A 17,005-nucleotide genomic window follows, 5' to 3' on the forward strand; every position below is an offset into this window, starting at 1 on the left:
CATGAGGTTAACGAGGGGGGCGTGGCACCGAAGGATCGCCACGATCGGGGCGTGACACTGAAAACATTTCAATCGTAATTTCATTGCTTAAATATTCAGTACAAAAATATTCGGCTTCCAACATTCTGTCACGCCCCGCTCCGTCCGCTCCCGATGTGTGCCACGCCCACCTCGTTACCTCGTGTTCAGCCCTAATTGTGATCGCCTGTGTCCTGTTAAGTCTAGCTTGTCTTGTGTATTTAGTCCTCGTCTGAGTCAGTCTTCCCCAGACTTGTCATTGTAGTGTCCGTCGATGTCCGTACCTGTCAGTCTGTATCCGAATAAACCCCGTTTCCCTAACTCCTGGCTGCTACTCGCCTGCTTCCTTGCTCGCCTCCCCACCGAACGTGACACATTCAGTTCCAAAGGATACGTATTTTAAAGTGCATGTTTATAATTCAACCACATGAATTCAGTTCATTTAATTTCGCCTCAAAATAAATTTCAAAAAAACAAATTCAGTTGAAAATATTCCATGTGTTTTATTCGCATCTTTATTATACAAGCAGTAACATTCAGTCCTCTTACTGCTTTACAATATTCAGTCCCGTTATTTTCGCTGTTTCAAATACGCTGCCACAATTTCAGTGGTTTAAAATACGATCCGAAATTCAACCCTCTACATCCGGGACTAGCAGGATGAGCCATAGATTGCCGATAGAGTTCTTTTCGGGAACCGCGATCAAAATGGAGCAAGCGATCAGTACAAGTACTGGGGGGTATTCCAGAAAGCTTGGTTAACTTACCATTTGGTAAATCATAACCTCTGGGTTGATATACCCCAAACCCGCATACCATGAGTATGTCGGTTCCAAAACACCTGAGAAGAGTAAGTTCAATCAACCTCCTATTGGTTACCCAGAGTTAATGCGCGTGCACAGAAAGAATATACTAAATCGTGTTTAATAAATAGTTCAGTGATCGTGTAATCAAATATTACCTTTTTGCAGAATGTTTTTGCAGAATGTCCAATAAAGACGTTTTCAATTGATCGCCGATTTCACGAGTCAGAATGGAAAATCAAAGTGAAAAAAAGAGAGCGGCATACTTCACAGAGGCGGAGTTGGAAGTTTTAATGCACGCATATGAGGAATTCAAGCCAATAATAATGAAAAAAAGCAATACGGCTGCATCGGCTAAAGAAAGAGAGTTGGCTTGGCAAAAAATAACGGACAGAGTAAATGCGTGTGTATTAAATTGCAAATTTGACATCGCCTCCCCTTTTATTATAATGCAAAATAATTAAACACCGCTTCCGCATCCTTTTGACTGTTAAATCACTATGAAAGCATTTACTTGTCCTGCCATTCATTTCTTTAGGTTAAAATAACAATGAATATATGGTTTTTTATTTAATAAGGTGTAATCCTTCTGGAGCCAGAAGAACTTTGAGCCAAGTCAAAATGAAACACAAAAACATTCTGCAAAAAGGTAATATTTGATTACACGATCACTGAACTATTTATTAAACACGATTTAGTATATTCTTTCTGTCATGTAGCTAACAGAAAAAAGGCTGAAGCCCGTCTAACTGGCGGGGGCCCACCACCACCTCCCCTCACCCCATCTGAGGGCAACATGCAGTGGTAACCAGCATATTGTACTGTCCTGTAATGATTACCTATAGTTAGTGGAAAAAAGTAATGAGTTTGATAATTTTAACAAGGCAAAAAATTAAGGATACAAAATCAAGTTACCTGCACATTGATACTATGAATAGATTTCCTATTAACATAGTCTCCCTCATTTATTGAAGGAGCTTTAATAGGAATGTAGGTGTCATCAATGCACCCAATTATGAATGAATGAATGCCTTTTATTGTCACTATACATAACGTGGTTCAGCAGGAAGTTAATCTCGGGTAAGTAATTGTAAATTTGGTTATTTTAAAAGTAAAATTTAAAGGTTGTTATCGCTGACGCTGCCGGATAATTTATAATAAAGTACCGATTTAACGCAAGTGTTAATTTAGTGCTTTAGTGTACTCGGCACTTTATTTTAACTATACGTTAATTAGATCAACTAAAAGTTTAAATAATCTCTATTAATATACTGGGCTGGGAGTAAAGGACGGGGACATAGTGAGTTAGGTAATTATGGGGCCAACTCAGTGTTGTGTTTGCAAGATGTTTGCCCTTCTGGATGCTTGCGTCCAGTCGGACTTCGTCTGCGAGCGATGTGGGTTAGTTGACTCACTCATGGTCCAGGTTCGTGACCTAGAGGAGCGACTGGCTCTCATCCAGCATAGCAATGAGTTAAAGGAGAGAGTTAATACGCCTTCTAGGGAGACTATGTGTACGTCACAAGCGGGGAGGGGGGAGAATGATGAACAGGTAGGTCGAGCGAGCTGGGTGAACGTAGGTCGTAGACGTAGAAAAGGGCGTACACAGTTCACAGAGGCGGCATCACCTGAAGTAACGGTTTCTAACCGCTTTCAGGTGCTTCCAGCTTTAGAGCCGGAAGAGACTGGGGAGGCAGGTGGGCCCTTGGGCACCAAGGAGCCACCTAACCCCAGTAGGAGGGAGGTTGTGGTAGTAGGGGATTCAATTATAAGAGGTGTAGATAGTTATGTGTGCACCCGTGATAGAGGGTCCCGTACGGTGTCTTGCCTGCCTGGTGCCCAGGTAGGGGACCTTCCAGATCGAGTGGACAGGCTTTTGGCCCCAGCCGGGGTGGATCCAGTGGTCGTGGTGCATGTTGGCACCAATGACATAGGAAAGGGCAGAAGGGCTGTTCTGCAAGATAAATTTATAGAAGTCGCGGATAAGCTTAGAAGCAGAACATCCACGGTGGTATTCTCTGGAATACTTCCCGTGCCACGTGCAAGTCAGGCAAAATTAGCTGAGATAAGGGGATTAAATGCGTGGCTAAAATGGTGGTGTAGGAAAGAGGGGTTCAGGTTTATGGGGCACTGGAAGACCTTCTGGAACAGGTGGGACCTGTTCAAGCCGGACGGGTTGCATCTGAACCATAGGGGAACCAGTGTATTGGGGAGGCGTATGTGCAGAATAGTTGAGGAATGTTTAAACTAGGGACTGGGGGGGCAGGGAGGTCAGTTATGAATTTATGTGGGGAGAGACGGAAAGCCCAAATAAATATTAAAAGTAGACAATGTAAAAGGCCTACCATTAGTGGTCTGTATTTGAATGCTAGGAGTATTAGAAACAAAATTAATGACTTAGAGGCTTTAATTTCTTCAGACAATTACGACATTATAGGAATAACTGAAACATGGATGAGTGACAATGATGGTGATGAATATAATATGGATGGTTATACGTTGTTCCGTAGAGACCGGATAGGCAAGAAGGGAGGTGGTGTTGCAGTATACGTAAAAGAAAACTTGCAGGCAAGGGAACTCACTGATAAAAATTAAAATTCAGAAGCTGTATGGATCAAACTTGATGCTAAAGATTCAAATGGCCTAATTGTCGGGGTTTGTTATAGGGCACCTAATGTAGCTGTAGAGGAAAGCAGAATATTATATGATGATATCAGGATTATGAGTAATAAAAATGATGTGGTGGTTATGGGTGATTTTAATTTACCTGGGATACAGTGGGACACAGTCTCTGGCTCTTCTGTAAATGAACTTGAGATGGTGGAATTAGTACAGGATTGTTTTTTTACTCAGTTTGTTAATACTCCTACCAGGGGAGAAGCCCTTCTTGATCTCGTTTTTTGTAATAACCAGGATAGGATTGGAAAATTAGAGGTTTTAGACCCATTGTACGGTAGTGATCATAACATGGTTAAATTCGAGGTTAATTTTAGTGTCCGAAGAGCAAAGTCTAAATTAAAAGTATACAATGTTAGGAAGGCTAACTTTAATGGTATGAGACGGAAATTAGAAACTGTAAACTGGACAGAGTTAAATAGCAAAACAGTTGAAGAGGCATGGGAATTTTTCAAAAGCACATTGTTGCAAGTGCAAGAGGACTTCATACCTGTTTCCAGCAAAACTAAATCTAGGAAACGACAACCAAGGTGGTTTACTAAGGAAATTAAGAATAAAGTCAGGAGGAAAAGGGCTCTGTTCCACAACTGGAAAATAACTAATGATTTCAAAATCAAGCAGGAGTATCTAAGTCTACAGGCAGAGTTAAAAAATGACATTAGGCTATCAAAGAGGGATGTAGAAAGAAAAATTGCATTGGAGGCTAAGCATGACAGTAAAGGTTTCTTCCAATATTTTAACTCTAAGAGAGCACTAAAAGCTGAAATCACTAATTTGCAGGATAGTAAGGGCCTTATAATTGATAACGAAATTGATATGGTAAACGAGTTTAATGATTATTTTTCAAGGGTGTTCACAATAGAGAACACAAGTAATTTACCACCAATTAATACGAATACAGCATCGTCTATGACCAATATATGTATAACTGAGGTTGATGTGATACTAAGCCTAGCTAAACTCAAAATAAATAAATCGCAGGGGCCTGATGGCATCTTACCTTTAGTCTTGAAAGAGATGAGGGATATTATTAGCCAACCTTTGACTTTAATATTCCAGAAATCGTTATCTGCGGGTGTGGTACCATCAGATTGGAAGCATGCTAATATAACACCCATATTCAAAAAAGGGGATAGAAGTAATCCAGCAAACTATAGGCCAATCAGTTTAACTAGCATTACTGGAAAAATAATGGAAGCTATAATTCAAGTGAAAATGGTAGATTACCTAGATGCAAATAACATTATAAAGGATAGCCAACATGGATTTAGGAGAGGTAGATCCTGCTTAACGAATCTGCTTGAGTTCTTTGAGGAAGCTACAAGTGAAATTGATCACAAAAAGGCCTATGATGTGATTTACTTAGATTTCCAGAAAGCCTTTGATGTTGTCCCCCACAAACGGCTCTTGTTAAAGCTTAAAGCTGCAGGAATTTTAGGAACTGTGGCAGCTTGGATCAAAAACTGGCTAACTGATAGGAAGCAGCGAGTAGTTATTAGAGGCACTATGTCACAGTGGGCCTCCGTTTATAGTGGGGTACCGCAGGGTTCAATTTTAGGACCACTATTGTTCCTAATTTACATTAATGATATTGACACGAATACATACAGTAAACTGGTGTTACGTCTGGTAACGGCGGCGAGCAGGGAAGCAGGCGAATCAGCCAAGACGTCAGGTAACGAGGATTTATTCGGGCAGACAGGACTAAGGCACCAACAAACATCAACGAACATTAATGACAGATCTGGGGAAGACTGACTCAGACGCGGACTAAATACAGAAGACAAGCCGACATAACAAGGAACAGCTGGGCACGATCGGGAAAGCACACGTGGATAATGAGGGGGCGTGGCACACATCGGGAGCGGACGGAGCGGATCATGACAGAACCCCCCCCCAAAGGCGCGCACACCGGGCGCGCCCGAGAGGAGGCGACGGACGGGACGAGACCGGGGAACAGGACCTGGAAAACAAAAGCAAAACATCAACGAGACACCGGAAACAGGACAGAGACACAGAACAGGAACAAGGACCAACAGAAAGACAGGACCTGACAAAGAACCGGGAAGGCAGACAGACAGACCAAGAAAGGAGACACAGAAGGAACAGACAACGGAGGAACAACAGGGCAAGGAGTGAACACAGGAGACACCGAGGGACAAGGAGCAAAGACAGGACGAACAAAGGGACCAGAAGGGAACGGAGGAGACACAGAGGGACGAGGAGCAGAAACAGACGGGACGGAGGGAAAGGGAGGAGGAAGCAGGGGAGCCCGAAGGAACCCAGGCGGGCGACGGGCAGCGGCTGGAGGGGCCGCAGGCGAGAGGGAGGAGAGAGCCGAAGGGGACCACCCAGGGGCCAAGGGAACGGGACGAGGGAGTGACGGAGGGGACACGGAGGGAGCAGGAGGGAACCCCAGTGAAGGCAGGCAGGAGGGGGAAGCCGCAGCAGGCGGAGGCGCAGCCGGAGCCGGCGAAGGCGCCGTCCGACGCCAAGCCGGAGCAGGGGGGCCCGGAGGCGGCCGACACGGAGCCGGAGGCGGGACCGAGGACCGGCACCGAGGAACCAGGGGGGAATCCGAAGGCGACCGCCGACCCCGAGCCGGAGGACCCGCAGGCAGCCACCTAGCCACAGCCAGGGGCCGAACGGGCGAGCCAGGGGGCAGGGCGGGCGGGACCCGGGCCCGACGTCTGTGTCCCCGTCCCTTGCGGGACACCGAAAGGCGGGGTCCAGGGGGCTGTTGACCTCGCCGGGGCAAGGGCGAGGGAGTCATGAGGGAGGTCAGTCCTGGGCGGACAAGAGTCAAGGCCTCAACAGGCGGGGCAGCCAGAGCCGCGGGCGTGGCAGCCAGAGCCGCGGGCGTGGCCGCAGACGGGGCCGCGGGCAGAGCGGCGGCCTCAGGCGGGGCCGCGGGCAGAGCGGCGGCCTCAGGCGGGGCCGCGGGCAGAGCGGCGGCCTCAGGCGGGGCCGCGGGCGGGGCCGGCTGGACAGGCGAGCAGGGCTGGGCCGGCTGGACAGGCGAGCAGGGCTGGGCCGGCTGGACAGGCGAGCAGGGCTGGGCCGGCTGGACAGGCGAGCAGGGCTGGCCGGACAGGACAGGCGAGACGGGCAGGACCGGCGAGACGGGCAGAACAGGCGAGACGGGCAGAACAGGCGAGACGGGCAGAACAGGCGAGACGGGCAGAACAGGCGAGACGGGCAGAACAGGTGGGGGTGCCTCAGTCACTTGGCCAGTAGGGGCCGCCTCGGCGGGCGCCCCAGTCACTCGGCCAGCAGGGGACGCCTCGGCGGGCGCCTTGGGCATTCGACCAGCAGGGGGTGCCGCAACGGGCGCCGCCGTCACGCGGCCAGCAGGGGGCGCCGCAACGGGCGCCGCCATCACGCGGCCAGCAGGGGGCGCAACCGCGGCCACCTCAGGCCGTTCAGGCACCGGCAAAGCAGGTGAGACAGGCAGGTCAAGAGCCGGCAGGACAGGCAGTTCAGGTGCCGGCAGGACAGGCGGTTCCGCTGGCAAAGCGGCGGAAGCTGCAGCAGGCGGTGCCGCGGGCAGAGCGGCGGCAGCTGCAGCAGGCAGGACCGCAATAGGCGCCAGGATCGGCGCCGGGCGTACAGGCGCTGCCCCTTTAAGGGCTAGCCGTGTTCCCCGGAAGGTGGAAGTCGCCTGCGATGGCGGGATAGCAGCGGCGAGGCGGGCGTCAGGTTGCTGCGGTACGGGGGCGGTGGTTTTGCAGGGTGCAAACACCGCCGGATCCAGGATAGGAAGGGGTTCCCTTCGATATCCAGTGGGGAGCGAAGCAGCGGAGAGGGAGACAGCTCCTAAAAAGATTGCTGGCTCTGCTGTTGATCTTTTCTTCCGTCTGCTGTTTCGCCGTGTCTTCTTCCCTCCTGTGCGTGGAGCCGAGGACAGCGCAGCGGTTTCGGAAGTCAAATCGAGAGGCTGATCGACATCGCGAACCTCCAGCAGGGTCCCTACCTCCCTCACTCTTCGCCGTAGCTGCTGGAGATTAACGCGCACCTTTTCCGCGAGGTGCGCGTCCTCTTCTAGGGACATCCCCTCCAGGATGTCCCGGCTCTGGATCGCCAGATCCCATGCCTGGGGATCTTTCCGGACATCGGGCTGGGCGATCCAGTGAAGCACCTCGTCAACGAGACCGAGGTAACAATCCTCGGTCACGGGGAGTGCTTTGTTCGTGAGATCTGTCATTCTGTTACGTCTGGTAACGGCGGCGAGCAGGGAAGCAGGCGAATCAGCCAAGACGTCAGGTAACGAGGATTTATTCGGGCAGACAGGACTAAGGCACCAACAAACATCAACGAACATTAATGACAGATCTGGGGAAGACTGACTCAGACGCGGACTAAATACAGAAGACAAGCCGACATAACAAGGAACAGCTGGGCACGATCGGGAAAGCACACGTGGATAATGAGGGGGCGTGGCACACATCGGGAGCGGACGGAGCGGATCATGACAACTGGTTAAATTTGCAGACGACACTAAGGTGGACGGGGTAGCAGATACTAATCAAGCAGCAGAGAGGCTTCAACGGGATCTGGATTTAATTAGCGAATGGGCTGATACTTGGCAGATGAAATTTAACACAGATAAATGTAAGGTAATCCATGCAGGGAGCAGAAATATACAGTACAGATATTTTATGGGTTCCACTGAAATAAAGGTAGCTGATTACGAGAAAGATCTCGGTATGTATGTTGATGCTTCCATGTCCCACTCTCGCCAATGTGGGGAAGCAATAAAAAAGGCGAACAGAATGTTGGGTTATATCTCTAGATGTGTGGAGTTTAAGTCAAGGGAGGTGATGTTACACTTATATAATTCCTTGGTAAGACCCCACCTAGAATACTGTGTGCAGGTTTGGTCACCATACCTCAAGAAGGACATTGCTGCCTTAGAAAAGGTGCAACGAAGAGCTACGAGAATGATTCCTGGTCTTAGAGGAATGTCTTACGAGGAGAGGTTAGCGGAACTGAATCTGTTCAGCCTTGAGCAAAGGAGACTAAGGGGGGATATGATTCAGGTCTATAAGATTCTAACGGGTCTGGATGCTGTTCAGCCAAATGACTATTTCAATATTAGTCTAAATACTAGAACTCGTTGCCATAAGTGGAAATTAGCGGGAGAACATTTTAAAACAAATTTGAGGAAGCACTTCTTTACACAGCGTGTAGTCAGAGTATGGAATAGTCTTCCTGCTATTGTAGTGGAAGCTAAAACCATGGGTTCCTTTAAATCAGAGCTAGATAAGATTTTAACAACTCTGAGATATTAGCTAAGTTCTCCCCAAACGAGCTTGATGGGCCGAATGGCCTCCTCTCGTTTGTAAATTTCTTATGTTCTTATGTTCTTATGTATTACATGTATTCCAAATTACATTTGGAAACCCTGAAATAGAAAGTCATATATGGAAGTATCAAGTGTGTGTGTGTGCAGGATGAATACATGTAGGCTATAGATATAAATAGTATGACTACATATTAAATATGCATCATAGATTTTACTACAAAGGACAAACCTACCACTCTGTGGAATTCCACTTTAATAACACGCAGAGCTTTATGGACAGGGAACTGTACAAACGTGTGTAAGAAGCGTTAAGTACCAGACATGCTCTACACACAGTTGCCTTTCCCCCATATTGTACAAAAAATGCCCTGACGCAAAAAACCGAAGTGCTATGTACAGAATGTTTTCTGTGCTAAGCGCAGACCCGCGGTTTGGGTTTGTGACATTTGCAATATGCGGTTTCAAGAGATGTTAAGTAAATTAACGATTCTTTTGAAAACCGATAACGCTTTTTCAAAAAATCATTAGGAAATGAAAAGATATCAATACGCGGTCTTATAACTCTCTCCCGGCGAAAAAAACCTTGTATAATTTGTGCCTCCATGTCCACAGGATCGTCATCAAAAGGGCACGCCATGCTCAGTAACCTTCTGCAACAAACTGACCCTGGAACATAACCTGCTCAGTAGCAGGTTATCTTCAGAGAGTAAGCTGCTATGGTTACGTACATACCCAGAAAGTTAACCTCCGTTTTTGGAACCGAAAGATGAGGTTATCCACTAACTTACCCTTAAACTTACCCGGGTATGTCACATAACCTGCTTTCTGGAATACCCCCCAGGGGCCTGTACTACGAAGCGGGGTTACTGGCTTATCGGGGTAACTTGTCGGATTTAAGGTAGCACCGTTTAAATGGATCTCATTTACATTTTGCCCAGACTACCTTAAATCCGACAAGTTACCCTGATAATCCAGTAACCCCGCTTCGTAGTACAGGCCACAGACTTGTTCGGAGGTGCAAGTTACCATGGCAACTCAGCGGGGATTCATTTAAGACACGTTGATGGAACGGAACTCTCACTTAAATAAGACAGACATATCGAAATAAGCCAGACTTTCCCTTAATCCTGCTTCATGGAATACCCCCCAGTTTAGTCTTTGTAGCAATGTTGCTGGAGAAATAGGACACATTTGCACTTTTATTTTAATACAGGAAAAGATATGTGCGAGTAATTGGACCCTTGAAAAGAAGTACAGTAATAATACTGTAAGCAGTCACAAACAATAAGCACAAATAAACCACCATACTAATACGGTGTTTGAGCCCCTTTCGCCTTCAGAACTGCCTTAATTCTACGTGGCATTGATTCAACAAGGTGCTGAAAGCATTCTTTAGAAATGTTGGCCGAAATTGATAGGATAGCATCTTGCAGTTGATGGAGATTTGTGGGATGCACATCCAGGGCACGAAGCTCCCGTTCCACCACATCCCAAAGATGCTCTATTGGGTTGAGATCTGGTGACTGTGGGGGCCATTTAGTACAGTGAACTCATTGTCATGTTCAAGAAACCAATTTGAAATGATTCGAGCTTTGTGACATGGTGCATTATCCTGCTGGAAGTAGCCATCAGAGGATGGGTACGTGGTGGTCATAAAGGGATGGACATGGTCAGAAACAATGCTCAGGTAGGCCGTGGCATTTAAACCAGGGGCGTAGATTTAGGGTGGACGGAGGGGATGTGTCCCCACCAATATCCTCCGACCATTGAAATGTCCCCACCAATAATTTAATCCACTTAAAAAAAAAAAAAAACAATCGTGCTGTCAACATTAACCTAGACACGCAGAAAGGGATAAATCACGTTCTCTCCTTGAGTCCTCCCGCCCCCAAAACACATATGAACATTTTGATTGGCTGTGCATTTCCCTGCTATCATGTGAGAGGCTGTGGCTGCGTTCAGATACAAGCAGCGCCAAATGCAGTGGATTTTTTTCCCCGTGCAAGAAGGTGTGTTGGGTGACACATGTGAGGATGGCGGCAGCAAAAAAAAAGGAAGCTGGACATAAGGAGCTTTTTTTCAAAGAAAAGTGTAAGTCACTTCAAGTTCGCTAATGAATCCATCAAAGTCCATCAAAGTAACGACAACAGTTAACGTTAATGCTAGTAGGGTTTTTTTTTTTTACCGCTTTGACGCACATTCATTATAGCAGGGCAGGCTATAGTCTGTGAATACGGACTTAAAACTAACAGCAGATTAAACAGCTAAATGTAAAAGTATAAATATGATCCCTGTCAGTTCTCCTAATCTAATGACGACTATTTGTCAGAAATCAGTCTTGTGAAAGAAATTGATATGCTACATACTAATATTGCCATGGCTAGAATTTTATTGACAGTTCACCAATAGACAATCCACTTCGCACAAATAGTTTTTAAAATGCATTCACTGACTTGGCAAACATTAATGATTTGATTCGAGATTTGCACACAAAGACTCAGAAAAAGTGAAATAAAATGATTGCTGTTTAAATGGCATGTGTTTATCCTGTGTTTGTCAGGTGACAGAACCTAAACAACTGTGCTGTGCATCAGACAGTGATGGAGAGAAGGGGTCACAGGTGATGTTGAACGATGACTTGATATTATTATACCTAGTTGTCCTGAGATTTAACAATGTTACCAATAACATTGTTATTTGGGGCAGCGTGTGGCTCAGTGGGCTAAGCCGTGTGCCTGTAATCACAAGGTTTCAGCACGTCTGCGGGTCCGTGAGCAAGACCCTCAATCCCCAGCTCCCTGGGCGCCGCTACGGGTGGCTGCCCTTCGCGGACAGCTTGCTCTACAAAGAGCAAGTTGAGGGAGGCGTAAAAAACAATTTCCCCACGGGGATCAATAAAGTATCAATTATTATTATTAATTATTATAATAAGCTGAGGCGTTCTCTGTCAATGCTCATAAGGAATCCCTCAATGTTTTTTTATTAGGGGACAGAAGCAGATCAGCCATGTTGTAGTTTAGGTGAAGAGGCAAGGTCACAGGAGGTGAATCTGAATGTTGATTATTAGAGGTCGACCGATGTATCGGTTTTGCCGATTAATCGGCACCGATAGTTGATTCCCGGAACTATCGGTTATCGGCAAAAATCCACGCCGATAGTTTTTCCGGGTTGCGTCAGAGCTGAAGCGGCTGAGAACGGTCCGTTGTCCTTATACAGTGCGAGAGCCAACATATATATCTATGGCAAGAGCCGCCTCTATAGGCGAAAATCGCTGTAAAGCACATGCTTTTGTTTTGACACGTGATACTGTTAGTTGCAAGGAGAGCGCAAGCTGCCTGGAGAGAGCGCGGTGCACGGACAACGCTGACACTTCAAATGCACGTTTAAAACACAGACAGCGAAAAGGTATGTATACAGTACACTACAGTACATGTTTTCATCTCAATATAAAGTAATTCATTTGTTGATTAGATTCTGCATTGGAGAAAGAACAGCAGTATTTTTGTCGACAAGGCTGAGAGGACGCTAACATTAGCAGTACATCAAGCGGTTAAAATAATGTGGCAAAAATACACGCAAGTCCGACCCAAATGTTTAATGTCATGATTGTTACCATCAGGAACGCGTTCGATTTCAGTTCTTTTTATCTTCAGGCACAGGGTGCGATTTGCCGGGGGGATGGGGGGATCCGACTGGAGCGCTTCGAAACAGTGAATCTTTTTGCGACGCAGTGTTTTACTGATTCGGAGTTTCAAAAAGCTCTGTTGATACTTTGCTCACCTTCTCTATATAATATATTTGTTGTTTGAAATGAAATCATTACTATTATAGGCCTAACTTACGATGTTTTTATTAAATTTGTTATCACGTAATACAGCTCCCTTCGTATTAAAACCATTTCATGACGTGAAACTCATTATCTGGTTCTTGCCTTAAAAGACGGGTATATAATGAGCGTTGTTAACAGATTACACAAACAGTTTGGTCAACCTCTGCCTATGGAGAGAGAAAAAAGTTTTCAAAATAGAAGCAAATATAGTGGGAGACTACACATATAATATACATTTATATAATTAATATTATATATAATTATAATATTATATAATTATATAATTATTATTATAATTCATTTTGTATGTAACTTTTTTTTTATTTATTTGCAGTGTTACTTTTTCTTTCAGTTTGAAAGCATGTCTTTAATTTACCTCAATATTTATTAATATATTCATATTTATTTCATATAGCACATTTTCATGATTCAGTACTGTTTTTTTGTTTGGTTTTTGTAATAAAGTTTAGTACTATTTTACATGTAGTGTTATGTTTTAATTTAGTTTTTTTTTTTTTTAATCCAGTATCCATTTTAAAAACTATCGGTTAATTAATCGGTTATCGGCAAGTACGGACCAACCTAGCTATCGGTATCGGTAAAATTCAATATCGGTCGACCTCTATTGATTATATATAACATTATAATATGTGTGTGTGTATTATACATGTTGATTATACTAATATTTAACATTATGAGGAGTGATAGGCTGAGGATGTAAGTGATTCATTAGTGTTTTTGGCAAAAGTTTTGAACTCACATGTCTCACTTTTTTGTCACGCTATTTCATCAGGTGGCAATCCTGTCAGGTACTAGTGCAGTCAGAGGGGAAGAGTTAGGGTCAAAGGTGAGGCCTATTAAAGGCATTGTCCAGCCCCCAAAAAAACTTTACTCACTATTTACTCCTTAAGTGGTTCCATTCCTTTGACATTACACTATTCCTTAATTTAACTTAATGAATTGCATTTCAAGTGGATTAATATCAATCGAAGCATCGCTAGTATTAATGTAAAGTGATTTTGCATTTTGCAGCATATTAAAAAAACATGCATTCCGTGGACGGAGTTGGGGTGGTGGGGTTGGTGGGTGGGGAAGGGGATGGGGGGGGGGTGGAGTCATAGGTCCCCACCAATGTCCAGAGCAAATCTACGCCCTTGATTTAAACGATGCCCAATTGGCACTAAGGGGCCTATAGTGTGCCAAGAAAACTTCCCCCACACCATTACACCACCACCACCAGCCTGTACAGTGGTAACAAGGCATGATGGATCCATGTTCTCATTCTGTTTACGCCAAATTCTGACTCTACCATTTGAATGTCTCAACAGAAATCAATACTCATCAGACCAGGCAACATTTTTCCAGTCTTCAACTGTCCAATTTTGGTGAGCTCGTGCAAATTGTAGCCTCTTTTTCCTATTTGTAGTGGAGATGAGTGGTACCCAGTGGGGTCTTCTGCTGTTGTAGCCCATCCGCCTCAAGGTTGTGCGTGTTGTGGCTTCACAAATGCTTTGCTGCATACCTCGGTTGTAACGAGTGGTTATTTCAGTCAAAGTTGCTCTTCTATCAGCTTGAATCAGTCGGCCCATTCTCCTTTGACCTCTAGCATCAACAAGGCATTTTCGCCCACAGGACTGCCGCATACTGGATGTTTTTCCCTTTGCACACCATTCTTTGTAAACCCTAGAAATGGTTGTGCGTGAAAATCCCAGTAACTGAGCAGATTGTGAAATACTCAGACCGGCCCGTCTGGCACCAACAACCATGCCACGCTCAAAATTGCTTAAATCACCTTTCTTTCCCATTCTGACATTTAGTTTGGAGTTCAGGGGCTCGTTCTTCGTACGTTGCTTAAAACATCCGAGATCAAATGAGACATCCAAGATGATATCATCGTGCTAATCATGATCCGGCTAATTGGGTTCTTCGAACACACCTGTTGTTTATGATTAGTATCGCTGGATTGAGTTATCTGAGATAATTGCGCATTCATGCATTGGTTTAAAAGGGGATATGTATCGATAGTAGAAACGATGATTAGCAACGCTGTTATTGGCTGTTCAGCATGGCCAAAGAACGTGCCCAGTTTTTCTCCCAAGCAGAACAAGAGCTTTTAATGGAAGGTTATGCCGAATTTGAGTCTTTAATTAAAACGACAGGAAACACCTCAAAGTCTGCAAAAGCCAGGAGAGAGGGCTGGCAAAAAGTAGCAGACAAATTAAATGCATAAGTGCTGTCCATGGTAGATGTTTCTATTACTTTCTACAGTGTGTATTTTTGCATTTTAATAATTTCATATTTACTTTGTTCTTTTATGTCAGAGCCACCACGGGACCCACTAGAACATGGGGACAAGTAAAAGTGAAGTACAAGAATATTCTACAAAATGGTAGCCTTTAATTCTTATACTGTCTTTATTTTAAAAAGCCACTTTTTTTCCTTTTTAAAAGCCACTGTTAAATAATGTGTTTGTCTGTTTATAACAGCCACCAAAAAAAAGGCTGGAAAAAAAAAACAGGTGGTGGTCCTGCACCACCACAATATACCCCAGCAGAGGAGCTGGCCCTTGGGTTGAATGAAAACCGAACCATTGTGGAGGGCATCCCTGGGGGCAGCTCTTCCTCAGACCCAAAGCCAGGGACCAGTAGCAGCAACACCTTCATTGCTGGTAGGCTAAATGAGCTTTCAATTCTCTTAGTACACTGTAAAATTATTTGTTGCTGCATTAAATGAAGTATAATCCAAATGGCTGGTACAGTCATTTCAACCATTTGTGAAAGTGAAGACTTCTAAACTTTTAGTTAATATAAAATGTTGCCATGAGTTATTGATCACATTATATTTTTTACAGTGTAGTAAATTGTAATGACAATTATTTGTTTTTATTTATTTTTTTCCTCTTTTGTGCAGTTTTACATAATACACCAACATTTTTACCTGTTCCCAAGCAAGTGGTGGCTGAAGCATATGCAGTAAGTTGTGTACTTTTTCTAACTCAGATGACTGTCCTTTGGAGGAAGAACCTGTAAGTGCATAAAATAACTTTACACTAATTTGTATATACTTGTGTACCTATTCTTTCTGTCTGCAATATGAGTTGCAGGAGTCCACACCTAGAGAAAGGCCTACAGAAAGGCTTGCAGAAGAGTCTGCACAAAGAACTGATACAGAGGTGGACAGTGTTGTACTTTTACATAAGAACATAAGAACATAAGAACTATACAAACGAGAGGAGGCCATTCGGCCCATCAAGCTCGCTTGGGGAGAACTTAACTAATAGCTCAGAGTTGTTAAAATCTTATCTAGCTCTGATTTAAAGGAACCCAAGGATTCAGCTTGTACTGTACTACGTTATCAGGAAGACTATTCCATACTCTGACTACACGCTGTGTAAAGAAGTGCTTCCTTAAATCCAGTTTGAAATGTTCTCCCGCTAATTTCCACCTATGGCCACGAGTTCTTGTATTTGAACTAATGCTGAAGTAACTATTCGGTTGAACAGCATCCAAACCTGTTAGAATCTTATAGACCTGGATCATGTCCCCCCTCAGTCTCCTTTGCTTGAGGCTGAACAGATTTAGCTCAAATAACCTTTCCTCGTATGACATTCCTCTAAGACCAGGAATCATTCTTGTGGCCCTACGCTGCACCTTTTCTAAGGCTGCTATGTTCTTTTTAAGATATGGTGACCAAACCTGTACACAATATTCTAGGTGAGGTCTCGCCAAGGGATTGTATAATCTTAGCATTACCTCCCTTGACTTAAACTCCACACACCTGGAGATATACCCCAACATCCTATTTGCCTTTTTTATTGCTTCCCCGCACTGGCGAGAATGAGACATGGAAGCATCAACATACACACCAAGGTCTTTCTCATAATCAGCTACCTTTATTTCAGTAGGTCCCATAAAATACCTGTACTTTATATTTCTGCTCCCTACATGGAGTACCTTACATTTGTCTATGTTAAATTTCATCTGCCAGGTGTCAGCCCAGTCATTAATTAAATTAAGATCCCGCTGTAGCTGCTGAGCCGCTAGTTCAGTATCTGCTACACCACCCACCTTGGTGTCATCTGCAAATTTCACCAGTTTACTGTATATATTGGTGTCTATATCATTTATGTAAATTAGGAACAAAAGTGGTCCTAAAATTTAACCCTGCGGTACCCCACTATGAACGCAGGCCCACTGTGACATCGAGCCTCTTATAACTACTCGCTGCTTCCTATCCGTTAACCAGTTATCAATCCAGGTCGCTACAGTTCCTAAAATACCTGTCGCTTTGAGTTTAAGTGAGAGCCTCTTGTGGGGAACAACATCAAAAGCCTTTTGGAAATCTAAGTAGATGACATCATAGGCCTTCTTATCA

The 17,005-nt window shown here is 44.7% G+C and overlaps 2 long non-coding RNA genes across 2 annotated transcripts; both read left to right on the forward strand.

The window, feature by feature from the left end:
* The first annotated feature begins 11,871 nt into the window (after positions 1–11,871).
* Positions 11,872–12,714, forward strand: LOC140588865 (uncharacterized). The gene is made up of 2 exons (XR_011990083.1): positions 11,872–12,207; positions 12,456–12,714. It is a non-coding gene; the product is annotated as an uncharacterized lncRNA (long non-coding RNA).
* A 2,214-nt stretch (positions 12,715–14,928) lies between these two features.
* Positions 14,929–15,609, forward strand: LOC140588863 (uncharacterized). Its single transcript, XR_011990081.1, has 3 exons — positions 14,929–15,020; positions 15,118–15,299; positions 15,542–15,609. It is a non-coding gene; the product is annotated as an uncharacterized lncRNA (long non-coding RNA).
* The last annotated feature ends 1,396 nt before the right edge of the window (positions 15,610–17,005 follow it).

The sequence above is a fragment of the Paramormyrops kingsleyae genome, chromosome 4, assembly GCF_048594095.1.
Source record: "Paramormyrops kingsleyae isolate MSU_618 chromosome 4, PKINGS_0.4, whole genome shotgun sequence".
Lineage (NCBI taxonomy): Eukaryota > Metazoa > Chordata > Actinopteri > Osteoglossiformes > Mormyridae > Paramormyrops > Paramormyrops kingsleyae.